Raw genomic sequence first — 15293 nt, forward strand, 5'->3', positions numbered from 1 at the left:
CAAAAGATTCAGTCTTCCATAAAATCAGTCCTATAAATGTTTTGCTTAAGTTTTGCTTTGTGCAATTTCAAATGTAGTTAAGTAATCTAACATGCTGATTAATAGTCTGAAAAAGATAATAAACGGTGAACGGCATGATATATATGATACATTTTGGATTTTCCCTTTAAAATGACATGTTTGAATAGTCACATTTACCTAGCTCACTTAAATCATTTCTGTTTAATATTTCAGATTTGTTAGACTTTGTAGAATACAAATCAAAATTTCTGTACAACTTTTATCTAATTTAGGGTCTATTTTTGAACTTATATGCATTAGCAAAAAATATGGCAAAGTTGGTTCGTGGTATTTTACATAAAATCTAGCTGTTGAACATTAAGAATTTCAGAAATTATTTAAAATCTAGGTGTCAAAACATTTCTCTAACTTGTTGTGAAGTAGTTTTAATTTTCTTATGAAGAGTGACAAAAGATACAGGTGTTATGCTGTAGTAGTGCAAAAGCAGCCATAGACAAATCATAGGTGAATAGATAGCTGTGTGTCAATGACATTTTAATTACAAAATCAGGGGCAGCCTAGATAGGTTTGAGGGCATTATTGACTTCCTTGGTTACAATACCAACTGACATCGTTGAATATACACAAAGCAGGGCAGTCATTGGACAAGTGGGAAGGACTAAGGAAAGGTTCCTAACATCAGGTCAATTGACTATTCATAGGCATTCATGTGCACAATATTGTCCAAAGGTTTCTTTTTCTTGTGGAATGTTCCATACCCATCTGTAGTGCCTGGGTCCTCAAAAAGTACCTGATTATACCACATGAATCATGAGTATGACTGGAATGATTCATTCTCAGCAATTCCCTCCATCCCTGCCCAATGTTAAAAAACTATTCTATTTGTAAGAAATGGCAGAACCTGCCCAGCACTGTGGTGCATGCCTGTAATACTAGTGGCTCAGGAGGCTGAGGCAGAAGGATTGCAAGTTCAAAGCCAGCCTAAGCAACTTAGGCCCTAAGCAACTCAGTGAGACCCTGTCTCTAAATAAAATACAAAAAAGGATGAGGGTGTGGCTCAATGGTTAAGTGTCCTTGAGTTTCAAACCCCAGTGTTCCCCTTCCCCAAAAAAAGGCAGAAACTTAGATTTTGTTTCAGTATTATTGAAACAAATATAAAAGGCATAATAGGAAAATTTTGTTGCCCATTGAATCTGCTTTCTGCAAAAGTGTACTGCTGAGGTAAAAAGGCTGTTCTGCATAAGACTAGCTAAAAAGCATTATATAAGCCTGTGGTTTCCAACTGTGCTCTATAAAAGGTTTGCAGACCCCCGTGGGTATAGATTGGGCCAGAAAGGGAAAAATTCACTGCTGTCCTTCTGTTCTGTTTCTTTAATTAAGGCAATTCAACTTTAGGACTTATTTCCTTATATCTCTGTGTGATCATTTATATGATTAAGTTATATACAATTACACTTCTTAAAAGCCAGTAGTAAATCATAGTAAATTTTTGAAAAGCATGTATCATACTTATATTTTCATATTTTTGCTCTAGCCTGTATATTCCTTAAAGAAACAGTTCTACTTGTGTTAGCAAAAATCTTAATGATGGCAAGGTTGCAATAATCTTTAAGTTTGTTTGTGGGAAGCATGACTGACCAGAACGACCAGAAGAAATCTGTCACACATGGCGATCTCTTCTACCTCCTAGAAGATTGTCTACTCTGCTGTAAGACAGTGTGAGATTCTATGATAGGAATACTTAAATTGTATTAACTCTGAAGTTAACATGGTAGCATAACACTAGGAGATGCACTTCCTTTCCTCCTTCCTTGACCAGTGTTTGTTAGTGCTTAGTGTATACCTGGCACCAGAGATAAGAAGGCAAGTATAGTCTGGTTGCAAGAGAAAACAAAAAAATACTTTTGTATAATTCTCTTTTATTTTTCTATTTTAATACAACTTCTCATTAAAATCTCATGACATAAAAGGTTTTAATTTACCTTCCCACTCCCCAATAATATCAAGCAAATTAGTGATAAAGTATGTATGAGAATTCTTAAAATATTATATTGATTTGGACTTCCTCAATTCATTTAAACCTTAGAAAAATTCTGACAACAGGTAGGTTCAGGGATGGATGGATCAAGTTTTGTTATCTTTATTTTGCACATGGAGAGAGGGAAGAGGAGAGAGAGGGAGGAAAGGAGGGAGGGAGGGAGGAAAGGAGGGAGGGAGGGAGGGAGAAAGAGAGAGAATGAATGAATATGAGAATTGAAGTTTAGTGAGTTGCCCAAAATCAACAGCATTACCAAATCTCAGAGCTGCCATTAGACTCTCTTGTATTCTCTCTAATATCATCTGCTGCCTCTTCCTCTTTTTCATAACAAGTCAGCTAATGACAAAGAGAGAAGACAGGCTTTTAAAAATGTTTAATAGATATTTTGACTAATGTTTCTTACTCCCTACTATTGGTCAAATTATAAAATAATTTTAAAGAAAAATATTTCTTATGATTTCATAACATGTAGGCACTTTTATACAATAAGAAGTATATAAAGATCATCAAGTTACATATTTTCCTTGTGTTTAGGTTTTGGAGCTTGTGTGTGAAGGTTTACAGTTATAAGCTCATACCTTATTATTGGTAGATAAAATATGAAATACAGGTTAATACAGGTAAATGTGGACTTGTAGTATAATTTATATACCCTCTGATGTTCACTTAAATGCTCTTGAATGATTTTTAAAAGATGCTTAGTTAGTATTTGAAAGCATTTTAAACTTGTTTTCTGTATTTCTCAGACTGTATCAAACATAATTTTGCTTACTGCCCTTCACCCTCAAATGAAGCACATTTTTCTAGTTCTTCTATTGCAGACAAATTGTGTCTTGAGGAATTTCTAATATATACTTCTCTGTCAATGGTTTGTCCTATATGAAGGGTTTTTGTTGTAGGTGGTATGTAGAGAGCAGACATTCTCTATAAAAACAATGATCTTGTTTTCACATAAATATCTTTACAATAAAGGGTTCCGTTAGAGAAATATATCACTTATGTATGAATGGTTTGTGGTCTATTAACTTTGTTGATTTTCATTGCATGCTGGATTTATTGTCATCTTAATATTTATATATCTACTTTTTGTCACTTCAAAAATGAATAAAACTCACACTGTGAAATATTTTTTCTACATGGCATTTTCCTAAGGTCTTAATAAAGCATTTAATGAACATCCAATACTCATATTTTGTGCAAGATTATAATTGTAAACATTTACAATTCATTGTGGATTGTTTGTGTACCACATAAAACATGGTAATGAAAAAGCAAAGGTCATAGTTATCTTTAAATCCATCTCAGAATTATACATTATGTTTATTCCCAAGATATTTTTCTGTATGAAATGCTTATGAAAAAAATATAATCCTCCAGACAGATTATATTCTAATGAAAAACTCAAGAATAGGATAGTCTAGTTGACAAGAAAATTAAATGTCTTTTTGGAATAGGACAATTGAAAATTAATGTGAATATTTTATAGTACTCTTAATCACATGTTAATAAATGGAGATTTTAGTTTAGCTGTCTCTAAAAATTTAGCCCTTGTCTGAGTGTTTAATTTTTAAAAATTTTTTTTTAGTTGTAGTTGGACACAATATCTTTATTTTATGTGGTGCTGAGGATCCAACCCAGTGCCTCACAGGTGCAAAGCAGGTACTCTACCACTGAGCTACAGCCCCAGCCCGGGGTGTGTAATTTTGAAGGCTCTTTGTCTTTGGTGCCATTATTATTTTATAAAAAATTAAGTTAATTCATGAGCCAATTCTTTTAATTGAAAAACTTTAAAAATGCACAAGTATGTCAAAGATCAGAAGTTCATTTTCATTCATTCGTTCCATTTCCTTCTCAAAATGCCTTAGTCTTTTGGGTCTGCTTTAAAAAAAACAAACAAACAAACAAAAAAAAACAATACCGTGAAGTGGGTAGCTTATAGACAGCAGAAACAAATTTCTTATAATTTTGAAGCCTGTGAAGTCTGAGATCAAGGCTTTAGTACCTTTATTGTCTGAACAGGACCTCTTTCCTGATTCATCTGATGCTTCTGTATCCTCACCTGGTAGAAGGGACAGGGCAGTTCTCTGGAGCCTCTTTTTATCAGGTCGCTAATCTCATTAATGAGATCTTCACCCCTCTGACCTACTCACTTCCGAAAAGCCCATCCTTTTACTATTATCAATTTAAACACATGAACTTTGCGGGTATACAAACATTGAAATCATAGTATGTAGGTAACCACATAAAAGAAATTGAAATACATACACATAGCTGGAGTCAAATCTCTCTCAGATGTAGGAAATACTTTTGGAAATAATTTTTAAGTAAATTTATCTAAATATCTACATCTCTGTGTACATCTATCTGTCTCACTAGTTTTCATCCCCCCAAACCAGTAAACACCTACTTTTTTCCATAAATTCTTCTCAATGATATGCTATTGTTTCACATGTTTGATATATTGGAGACAGCTTTAAAAGACATTATGGATTTTTTTTTCCAAAACACTAAACTGTGAGTTCCTTACAAACTACTACCATAGTTAGCAATGGCTTGCATTAATTTGTAACTGTGCTTCAGGATCAGCATATTTGAAATCAGTCTAGTTTATCATTGGGTCATTTTTAAACTTTAAAAAGGATAAAGCTTAGAGTCCCAGAAAGAGAATTATTTTTTAAAATTCAGATGGAACTGAATTTTATGCTCAAGACCATCACTTATTTGTTTTGTAGCCTTGGGTTATATACTTAGTCTTTGTAAAGATTGTTTTCCTTATCTATAATGCTAAATTAGTATATCAAATGAATTAGTTTACAACTCTTAGTAAAGGCACACAAGTATCTTAGGTCTTAGGTCTATGTATAAATATCTTGAATAGATTCCTGTAATCATAAAATATCAATTTCTAAATTACAGTATAATTTAATAATTTTATTTTCATATAGTCAAGGTAAATTATGTAGTGTATTTGCCATTTAATCTCCTTTTGCACATTATTTGATTTCATAAAATTGCATTTTTTTATCTAAGGTAAAATTGAAAAGCTATTGATGAGTAGTCTCAAAAGAGTGAGAATTTAGGGCATAGAGAAGGAGCCAGTTAAAAAACAGAAAGCAATATGCTTCTCAGCTTTCTTTCTTGGGAGAAAAATGTAAATCTCCCATTTGCCAACAATATGGAAGGGAAAATGGTGCATAAATATATTGTATAGGGCACTGTAAAATTTTCATGCTTCAGAGATAAACAGACAATCATTACCATATACAAGTTAAAAATAATATGGAAATAGTTTTTCATGGGAGATTAACAACTGAAGCTAGAAATGTTTGTGGTTGCTCATATGGAAATGGCTTTGTTCAATGAATGTCCTGATCTGGCAAGAAGTAGTCAGTAATTTGTGTGAGCTATTACTTTCAAAGTTCAAAAAATTCTGCATAGAGCGGCTCTGATTGCAAATACAGTTGCATATATAAGTAGAATTGCCATCTTTCTTTTAACTTTTGAATCATTTATGAGCAGGATTTTTTAATGGAAATAAATAACCTTCCCTCTGGCTTTGTTTATTATCAAAGTATAATGTTCCTGTATGCTTGCTATTAAGTGCTCATAACAAGCTTGTGGATCCCAAAAGGCGCTGCAGAATTATGTCTGGTGGTCTTTGAGTCTTAATTGCTGCCAGCTGAGGAACCAAAATTCTCAATAAGTTGAAGAAACTTTCACAAATAACATTTAACCATAATTACAAGGCATAAAGCTCAATATATAGTTTACATAATAAAGTCTTACCCAACCACAAAGTATTCAAGGACCAAACAGAGGTCTTCACAGAGGTATATATTAACCTGTGCTTGACACTGTACTTGTTCAGATTTATTAAAACCTTCTGGCTGTGCAATTGAAATTATGCCTGTTTAAAAATCCTTTTGTAGGTTTTTCTGTTTTGCTATGAGCAAAGAGCATGTAACAGCTGATTTTAGAAAGTTAGAAAACCCTCCATATTTTCCCCAGTGCTTGCTCAGGCATATTGAAATAATACAGTTTTGAGAATTGGTCAAGAGCATTTGCTTTTGTTATTTATTTAATGAAGTGTATGTTCTACTTTAAAGAAATGCAATATAAAAAATGTAGACTCCAATACAGGTAAACTGGTAGGTAATCATATTATAAAATTATTGTTTCTTAGAAAAGTTGATATAGTTCACAAAAGAATAAACCTGAGATATCCCAACTTAAGTTAAAGGCCAGAGGACAGAGGAAAGAATGAGAAGTTTGTTTTAACTGATAGCTTCAAGCTAAATCAATAAAGAAGAACTGCTCCATATTGCTTTCCTGTAGATTGAAGATTAGCCTTCAAGATAGGATCACATTCTGCTTGTAGAACCATCCAACCAAGAAGCAGCAAAAGCTTCTCTTTATGGATGTCCTCCAGTCCCAGGACTCTGCTCCCTATTTTTCTACCCCTCTTAACTATAGCCACTGTAAGGTTGGTTTTTCTCTCAAAATTTTAATTTTTTTCTCTCAAAATTTTTATTATAAAATACCCTAGTACTTAAATCACATTGCCTTCTTCCAACTGCTATCTTGCTATGCTGTTGGTTGTATAGGGAATTAGTCCCAGTATGAATCCTTTTATTTTTTTTCTAGCATCTGTAGAAGCTTAATAAACACTTTATTTCAGAGAATTCTTAGTCTCAAGATTGATTTAGATTTTTTCACAGTATCTTTGCTTTATGATTAAATTTGTGTGTAAGTTTTTTTTTTCTTTTTACAAACACTCTGGATATTTTCGAGATTGATTTAGCTGTACTTCACCCATAATTTAAAAGAGCTAGTCTTGGCAATATCAGGCTTGCCTGTATTCTCTCCTATATTCTCAGGCCTCTTCTGTGTCATTTTGCCCTTTGTTTCATCTCTAATTTTACTTTTATTTTACCTTTACAAAGTCTGGAGTCACTCTTAAATGATCCTTTTCCAATAAAGAAGTTCTGTGCATGCATTCCTTCATTATGAATGAGTTAGCCATCTGTTTACATCCTGTCTTTATCACTATTGTGAAGGTCTTGAGGCATATATCATTCCCTGAATATGAAACTATGAAACTATGTATTATGTGTTTGCAAACAGATATTGCCAATCCAATGGACAAAAATAGGAAAGAAGAAAGTCATAACAAATCCAAAATAACTCTAAACCCCAATGGAAAAATTCCATTACACTTTAAATCTTGAGAATAATCTCCTTTAGCTCCACACTTAGCTTTCCAGGCCCACTAGAGGGGTTGGGTTGATCCTGCTGCCCTTAGAGCTTTGTAGACAGGAGTTGGGCTCTCAGGGTTCCAGCCATCCTCACCTCCATGTTTCTACTAAGCATTGCCCTACTGGGGGCTGTGTGTGGTGGCCCTACCTCCATAGGGTTCTCTGCCTGGGATCTGCCCCACTGTGGGCAGGAGGGTGGATGACAGGTTCCCCTGCCTTAGCTCATCAAGGCTGGAATATACCCGTTGTAACCTAAGTGTTTGCAGCCTTAACCCCTGAGCACTCTTCATGGTTGTTGCCAAAATTTTCTACCTGTGTCCTGTAGATTGTCAGCCAACATGGCCCAGGCATCCTGTGGCCCTAAGAGCTGGGTAGCCCTCCTTTGAAACTGTTCTTCTTCCAGAGCCCTTGCACTCTGGGACTATAAATTGTAGGGCAGTCCCAGTGATCTCCAAATTGTTATTCTTCTATTGTGGCGAAAAGTAGCTCCTGGCTTCTATTGAGATGGATGATCCATACTAACCCCCACTCATCACTTCATAGTAACAAATAGAGCTTGACTTCTGTTGAGATAGTTGGTGCATACTCATCTCCTTATCAAATGGTTTCTTGGCCACACCCTTAGTGTTTTCTAAATGCCTACTTTCTGGTACTACATCATCTTCTCACTGTGTCTTTATGTAGTTGACGGTTACAAGGGCTCTCTGGGTTTCTTTTTTTGAGGGCACTAATCCCAGTAATGATTAAAAGGCTCTGACCTCATGACTTAATCACCAGACCACCCCAGCTCCAAATACCATCACATTAGGGGTTACATTTCATTGTACAAGTTTTGGGGAGACACATATTCAGTCCATCCTAAGGAACCTCTTTATCTTTGAAGCCTAGAACTACTTTCCACCTATTATTCAGTTGGGCTTCATTTAAACAAAAGGATACAGAGCCTCATTTATCTTCTGTAAATGAACATACTCAGCAGTGGGTGTATGAACAGAAAGGAGAAAGTTCCAGGGAACTTTCCAATCACTGCAACTTGGCAGAATGAGGTCTGGGTCAGTGTTAGGAAGTTGAATGCACAGACATTCCTCAACATAGTAATGGTAATGTAGGAGAGGAAGATTTACATTCAGGAAAATTTTCTTTGCATTGGTTTAATTCTGTTGTAAGAATTAGCTAAAACATGCAAGACAGAGTCTTCTAGGTATCCCTCTCCTCTTTTTCTTCACTAAAGAAACCCAATCTTATTGTACAGCTTTGGGTGGTTTATATGAATTGAATAACAATTTTTTGGAATCTTTATTTAGATATGCCCTTTTCCTATCCCTCTTACTGTTTACTGCCTGAAATTTCCCCAATATTGCAACTTAGAGAAATGTAAATGATTAATTTTCTGTCTTCTAAACAAAATATCATACCCAGTAACAAAAAGTAATCACAAAAATAATCACAAAATTATTGTAATCAAAAATTACAATGACGCACCACTCCTAGCAAGCATTTGGTCAGGATAGTTAATTTTTCTAGGGTGATGTGATAGGTACACTGTGCATAGAATCTGAGATGATCTGAGGTAGAACATGAACAGTATTTTTTAAAAGTTTAGTAATTATTTGATCCTGTGCTTTTCCTTTCTCATCCCATGTCTTATGTGAGTTGGAGTACTAGCCAGAAACAAATGGGTCCTGAGAGTTGGAATGATGGTTTATCAGAAGCATTGGAACCCTGAAACAAAAACTTCCTTCCTGGTCATTGCAATTGGATATCCATGACAAGTGAGAAAGGATTGGAAAAGGGAAGCAAAATGTAAACTCAGAATGGGAAAAGAGAAAAAGTTACATGCTGAGAGAACTATAGACCCTCAGCAACCATAGTGCCAGTAACCTAAATTTCATTCCTTATATTTGTTCAAAGTAGGTACTGAATACCTACTGTGGTTGGAGTTCATGACATACACTCAGGATGCCATTTTGAGCAAAAACACATGATTTGATGTGGTATTAGGTATTGTAGCCTGGAGCTTCAGGTCTAGTTTGAATAACACTACTGGGATGGGGACAAGAGCTAAAAAGTACAGATACAAAGAGAACCTAAGATGGGTATATTCAACTTCAACAGGAAGATTAAGAAAGACTTTCTGAAGAAGAATGACATAAAAAGCAATTTCTCATCTCGGCCAGAGATCTGAAATGAGAAGAAAAATTATTCTAGAGAGAGGAAGCTACATATACAAAAGATTTTTGACCAAAGACAAATTCAATGGGCTGACAATAGTCTAATTCATAGAGTGGACAGAACAAAGAGTAGCATAATGTGTTTGTGACAAGAGGGATCAATGTTATTTTTCCCTTAAAATAATGGGTTTGGTAATACAATTGGATAAATTGCTTAGGTTTGGAATCTTTGTATGCATTTACTTTCATGGTTTAGCTGCAATAATTGAAGCAATATATACCAGTGTTTCTTATTTAGACCTGTACTGGAAGACTAAAATGATTCGTATATTGTGCGTTTAATTATGGAGTAAAATAATTATTTTCTGCTTTCTGGATCACTTGCTACTATTTCTGAACTTTTCTCCTTTCTTCTATGAAATATATACTTTGCCATAGTAAGTTTGTTCTTAATTTCACCAGTCATCATAATTACAACATATTTGACTTTTTCTTAAATTATGGGATCTGCAAAGGTGGAATTAACATTTAGATTCAATTTTTTCATCTGACTTGTACTTTGAAATCTCTTTCTTCACCCCTTCCCCATCATTAAGAACTTGTTATATTCTGGCCGGAACTCATTTACTTGCCACATTATTTCCATTGGCTGTATTTGTCTTCTGGCTTCTCCTCCTTACATTAGAAGCCCTTTGTTCTCTGACTTTCCTGTTACTGTGAAAGTCACAGATTTCTTCCAATCCAGATAAACCTACTTCAAATACTGTCTTGATTCCCATCACCATAGACATCCTTTTTTAAAAGTCTATATACCAGTTTGAGAAGAGATGTGGCATTCCCGGTTACTGGTATTATTTGGGGATGTAGGGCTGAATTTTAAAAGACCTTTAAAGTACACCTCTATTTTCCCACATGATACCTAGGAGCAGAAAAATAATACCTTGCCATTAAAGTTAAAGAGTATGGCAACCACCCTCCCAATTACTTGAGTTCATTATTATTCTAACTGAAATTTTGGCCATAAAAATTAACATAAGATTTGATTGCTTAATTAATAACAAAAATAAATTCAAAGAACACAATAACATTAGCTATAAAAAAGGAATGAGTATGATTTAACATTATGGTCTATGATTTATTCTTTTTGTACATTCTCCTAATAGTACTTTTATTTGCAATTATCAGTTTTTCGGTGGGGAGGCAGGGGATTTCCCAGGGATTGAACCCAGTGGCGCTTAATCACCATGGCGCATCCCCATCCCTCCCTCCCCCCCCCTTTTTTTTTTTTAAGACAGGGTCTCACTAACTTCTTGAACTTGTGATTCTCCTGCCTCAGCCTCTCAGACTATAGATATATGCTACTATGCCTGGCACAATTACTAATTTTTAATTATTGACTAGTCAGTCCACTTTAATTTAGAAATAGCAGAGCTTTGTCTGATACCTTTCAAGACTTTATAATATCCGTTTGTGGATTCAGGGTTCATTTTGCCTTAATATTGTGATTGTGAATTTTTTTTACTATATTTTATGATTAATATTGGCAGTATTTTGTCAGCCACTAAATTTCATGAATGGAATCCTTAAAAATATTAATTCTTACAGTTGTATTCCTTTCATATAGGGAATCTCATATTTTATGGATTGATCTTGTGCCTAACCACTTACTGAATTCTATTAATAGTTCTTTAATATTTACAAGTGACTATCTTTTATGTTAAAAAGAAGTAAGATTTATGTCTTACTTTCTAATATTTAACTGGGTAATTGTGTAATTCTTGTCCTATTAGCTCAGAACCCAAGTACAATAACATATTGTAGTAGTGATGCAAAATGTTGTGTTTTCTTTAAGAGAAATTCTCAAAATAATGAAATAGTGATTCTCGTTTCCATTTGTAAGCTTTCTTTTTTTTTTCCTTAGGATTGGTGATAAATAGTACAAATGCTTTTAGGCATCTGTGTCAGTCAGCTTTCTGTCACTGTGACAAAATACCTGAGATAACAAGCTTATAAGGGGGAAATTTTCAGTCTATGGTCAGTTGTCTCTGTTGCTTTTGGGCCTGTGTCAAGGTGGAACATCATGTTGGGGAACACATGGGAGATAAAACAAAGCTCTTCACCTTGTGGGTGATAGGGAAACGGAGTCCCAATATCCCCTGCAAAGGCATGCCCTCAGTGAACTAACTTCTATTAGGCCTCAAATATTAAAGGACTACCACCTTCCAGTACCACCACAGATTGGTGACCAAGCTTTAAACACATGGGACTCTGGGGGATATTCAAGACCCAAACTACACGAGTATCTAATTAAAACTTCCTATTGTTTCTCTTTTAATTTCACAATGTATTCAGTTACATTGATAGATTATTATCAGTTGACCAAAGCTTGAAATCCTAATATATACTCCGTCTTATACATATTGTGGTAAAATAATATTGTTTGTATATTATCACAATTTTCAGTGAATTAAACATTAATTTTTTGCGTATTATTTTTACCACATACATGTAATTTATTGGTGCCTCTTAAAACATTTTATTATTTTAATTTCTTCCCTGTGTAAGTTTGGGCATTAACCATTCATTTTTCTTTGCTTTCTTAGTCTTGTATTGATTCTTTTTCTATGATAAAACTCCAATATTTCTTTCATCATGTCATGTAAGTTATTAGGTTTATTTGAACTTTTATATCTGTCGTCATAGCTCTAATTTCCCATTCTTACACTTTACATCTCTTCCTCTTTTCTTTCTTCTTTCCCCTCTGTGTAATGGGATAACTCCTTACTCAATGGTCCCTCTCACTAGGTGGTTGATTCTGCTGTGCAGTCTGTTTATTTTTTATTTAAATTAACATAATTTTTGTTTTTAATATCTCCAAATTCAATTCTTGATATTTTAGACATAACATATTTCTAGTCCTGACTTGGATATTAGCCATCTATAGGAACATTTTTCTTTGTTCTCTTAAGTCTCTCAATCTCTCTCTCTCTCTCTCTCTCTCTCTCTCTCTCTCTCTCTCTCTCTCTCTCTCTCTCTCTCCCTCTCTCTCTCTCTCTTTAATGGGATAATGTTCTTTTGTTTTTTAAGTTTGGTGACTTTATTTCATTATATTGGCCTTCACCAACTTTGGGTATCATTATCTTTGGAATTGATTCATCATGTTTTAGTGACTAGTCTAAGTAAATAAGAGAACATATGAGTCATTGGGTTTTACATACTGATGGCTTATTTCCTTTATGGAGGAATCCATTTTCTCTGTGGGATTTCCTGGCATCCTATTTCTGTTTCTCTTTTAGACAGTGAGTAACCATATGTATAGCCAGTTCTTTAATGCAGGTGAGGAATGAGGGATGGGGTAACATTTTGACTGTTAAAGTTACATAGATGCTCTTGGATTCATGACAGGTTACATCCCAATAAACCCAGTATCAGTTGAAAATATAAGTAAAAACGTATTTATTGTAACTAACCTACTGAGCATCATAGCTTACCAGCAGAGCATGCTATAGAGTGCTGGTTATCTACCTTTGTGATCTTCCTTGTATAACTAGCACCATGGCTTGCTGCCATTGCCCAGCATTGTAAGAGGCTGCCATATCTCATATGGTTAGTGTAAACAGAGATCAGAATTCAAAGTCAGTTTCTGTTGAATATGTTTTGTCTCCACACATTTATAAAGTGGAAAAATAAGCCATTATGAGTTGGGGAGTATCTGTAGTTCCATGAATATTTAATCTGATGATTACACAGGATGTTTTTCGGCTCCTCAAATTTGTTCTTTTTGTGTTAAACAAACACAGAACTGACTTCTGTGGAGTCCTCCTTTTTGCATATTTTGGTCTGTGTTTTTCCTTTCCAGCCTGATTCCATCTTTTTTTTGTCATAAATTCTCTAAAATTCGTAGTCACATAATAACTTTCCCCATGTCTTTCCAGTATCATCATTTATGTATTTGTGTCTAGATGCATTCATACTTCCATGGTAGTCTAGCATCACCACCACCTGTGCACATGTTTAGGGATTTGAAATTCAGAAGGTCTGTGTCCTCATGGTACTACAACTAAATTTAGCTTAATGATTTCTTGAAATAAGAAAGGCTTACAATAATAAAATTGTGTCATTCTAATTCTTTTCATCTTCCCTTAGACAACCTGTTTCATCAAATTGAGAAATAACTGATTTCTTCTTTAAGTAATTTTTTAGAATTTACAGTACTTTTTATTTGTCTGCCAAAGACCACAGCATTTTTACCCAGTTTCCTTGTAATTCATTAATTAGAAGTTTTTCATGTGGGGGCTATAATCTTTCTCACATTATCTTCAATTTTGTGATAATTAACCTCTGTTTTATGAATTTGGTTTTTATATAAAGGGCTTCTAAATTATTCTATTGGATTGCATGAAAGAAATAGGCTATTTTTAAAGGAATGATACATTATATAGATGACCTGAGAGTAAAAGATGAAGGCTATGTTTGGTACTGTTTTACTAATGGAAAAAAGTTAAGTAGTCACTAGATTTAAAATAAAAAAACCCTCTGTTTTGTGTTAAACATAAAACATTTATAAAAGTGGCATATTACAGTAGTTTTTTAAAAAGGAACTATTTTATGGCTTCCTTTCCCTACCCTTCCGTGAAAATAAAGGATTATATTTTAAGTGCCAGTTCGTAAGTCTGAGTGGCTCTTTTAAACAGTTTAAAAACAGAATAAATGCTTACTTAAATCATATTTAATTCACACTTTAGTTTGTTTTAATGCTTATTAAATTAAACTTATTTTGTAAAAATTTTGGTGCTGGAGAAAACCTTTGCATATTTGTTCTTAATTTGATGAGCCATTTTTTTTCTGAAATGTGGGGGAGTTGTAGTAAAACAATTAAACATTCCAGAAATTCAGAATCCCTTTTCAATCCCCACTCATGGATTATTAGAGTTAAATGTGACACAACAGTTTTTTTTTCCCCTGACTCTTAAGCACCACACAATTTGGCATAGAATATTTTACAGTTTATAGTTATAATTACATGATATTTACTGAGTGACCTAGCATTTTGTGTGGTCCTTTTTAAAGAACTTTACAAGTTATTTTTAGAAAAAAAAAATCCTTGACCTCTTTTACTTATAGTGAAAATGGATATTGTTGGGTAGAGCTCTAGGTTACTGAGGTTTTTTAATCTTGTCTTTTATCAATAAAACAAGACAGATCCTCACAAATCTAATTAATGTAGTTTGCCTTTGGACTTATCTGGAATTTGAACCCATCATGGCTTATCTTAGTCTGTATTCCTCTTATACAGCTTAAGCTGATTTCCTACTGTATGTACACCCATCCTGGAAATTAACAACATACCAGGCTGAAGGAAATGACAACCAGTTATTTTGTTTTGAGGCGAAGAAGAATAGGTACTTAGATATTATTTCTTAGAGTATTTAATATCAAGCATTTTAAAGTATAGAATTCATCAGTTATATTTATAATCTCTATAACTCCCTTTTTTGCATTAATTAGTCTATCATAAGCAACTACAATAATATTGTTAGAGATTAGAAGCTCTTTGCATTATCTTCTCTTTTAAAACCATATGCTTATGGTGTGCTTATCCATAACCAAGAAAATTCTTACCGTACTTTTAAACAAATCTATTATTTCTGTCTTAAAACATCATCTTTATTCCTTCTATATAACATATACTTAGTTAGCAGCAGAAAGATAACATATGCTATAAAGGGTTGTGCAAAAAAATTGTCACCTCAAATTAATATAATTATTATCCATGTGGCTATTTCCCCAGCATTGGGTGTGGAGAAC

General features: G+C 34.0%; 1 protein-coding gene across 3 annotated transcripts in view; it reads left to right on the plus strand.

The window, feature by feature from the left end:
- Positions 1-15293, plus strand: part of CRPPA (CDP-L-ribitol pyrophosphorylase A) — a 313443-nt gene that overhangs the window by 266698 nt on the left and 31452 nt on the right. The window lies entirely within an intron of this gene.

The sequence above is a fragment of the Spermophilus citellus genome, assembly GCF_964194105.1.
Source record: "Spermophilus citellus genome assembly, chromosome: 3".
In the NCBI taxonomy this organism is placed as follows: Eukaryota; Metazoa; Chordata; class Mammalia; order Rodentia; family Sciuridae; genus Spermophilus; species Spermophilus citellus.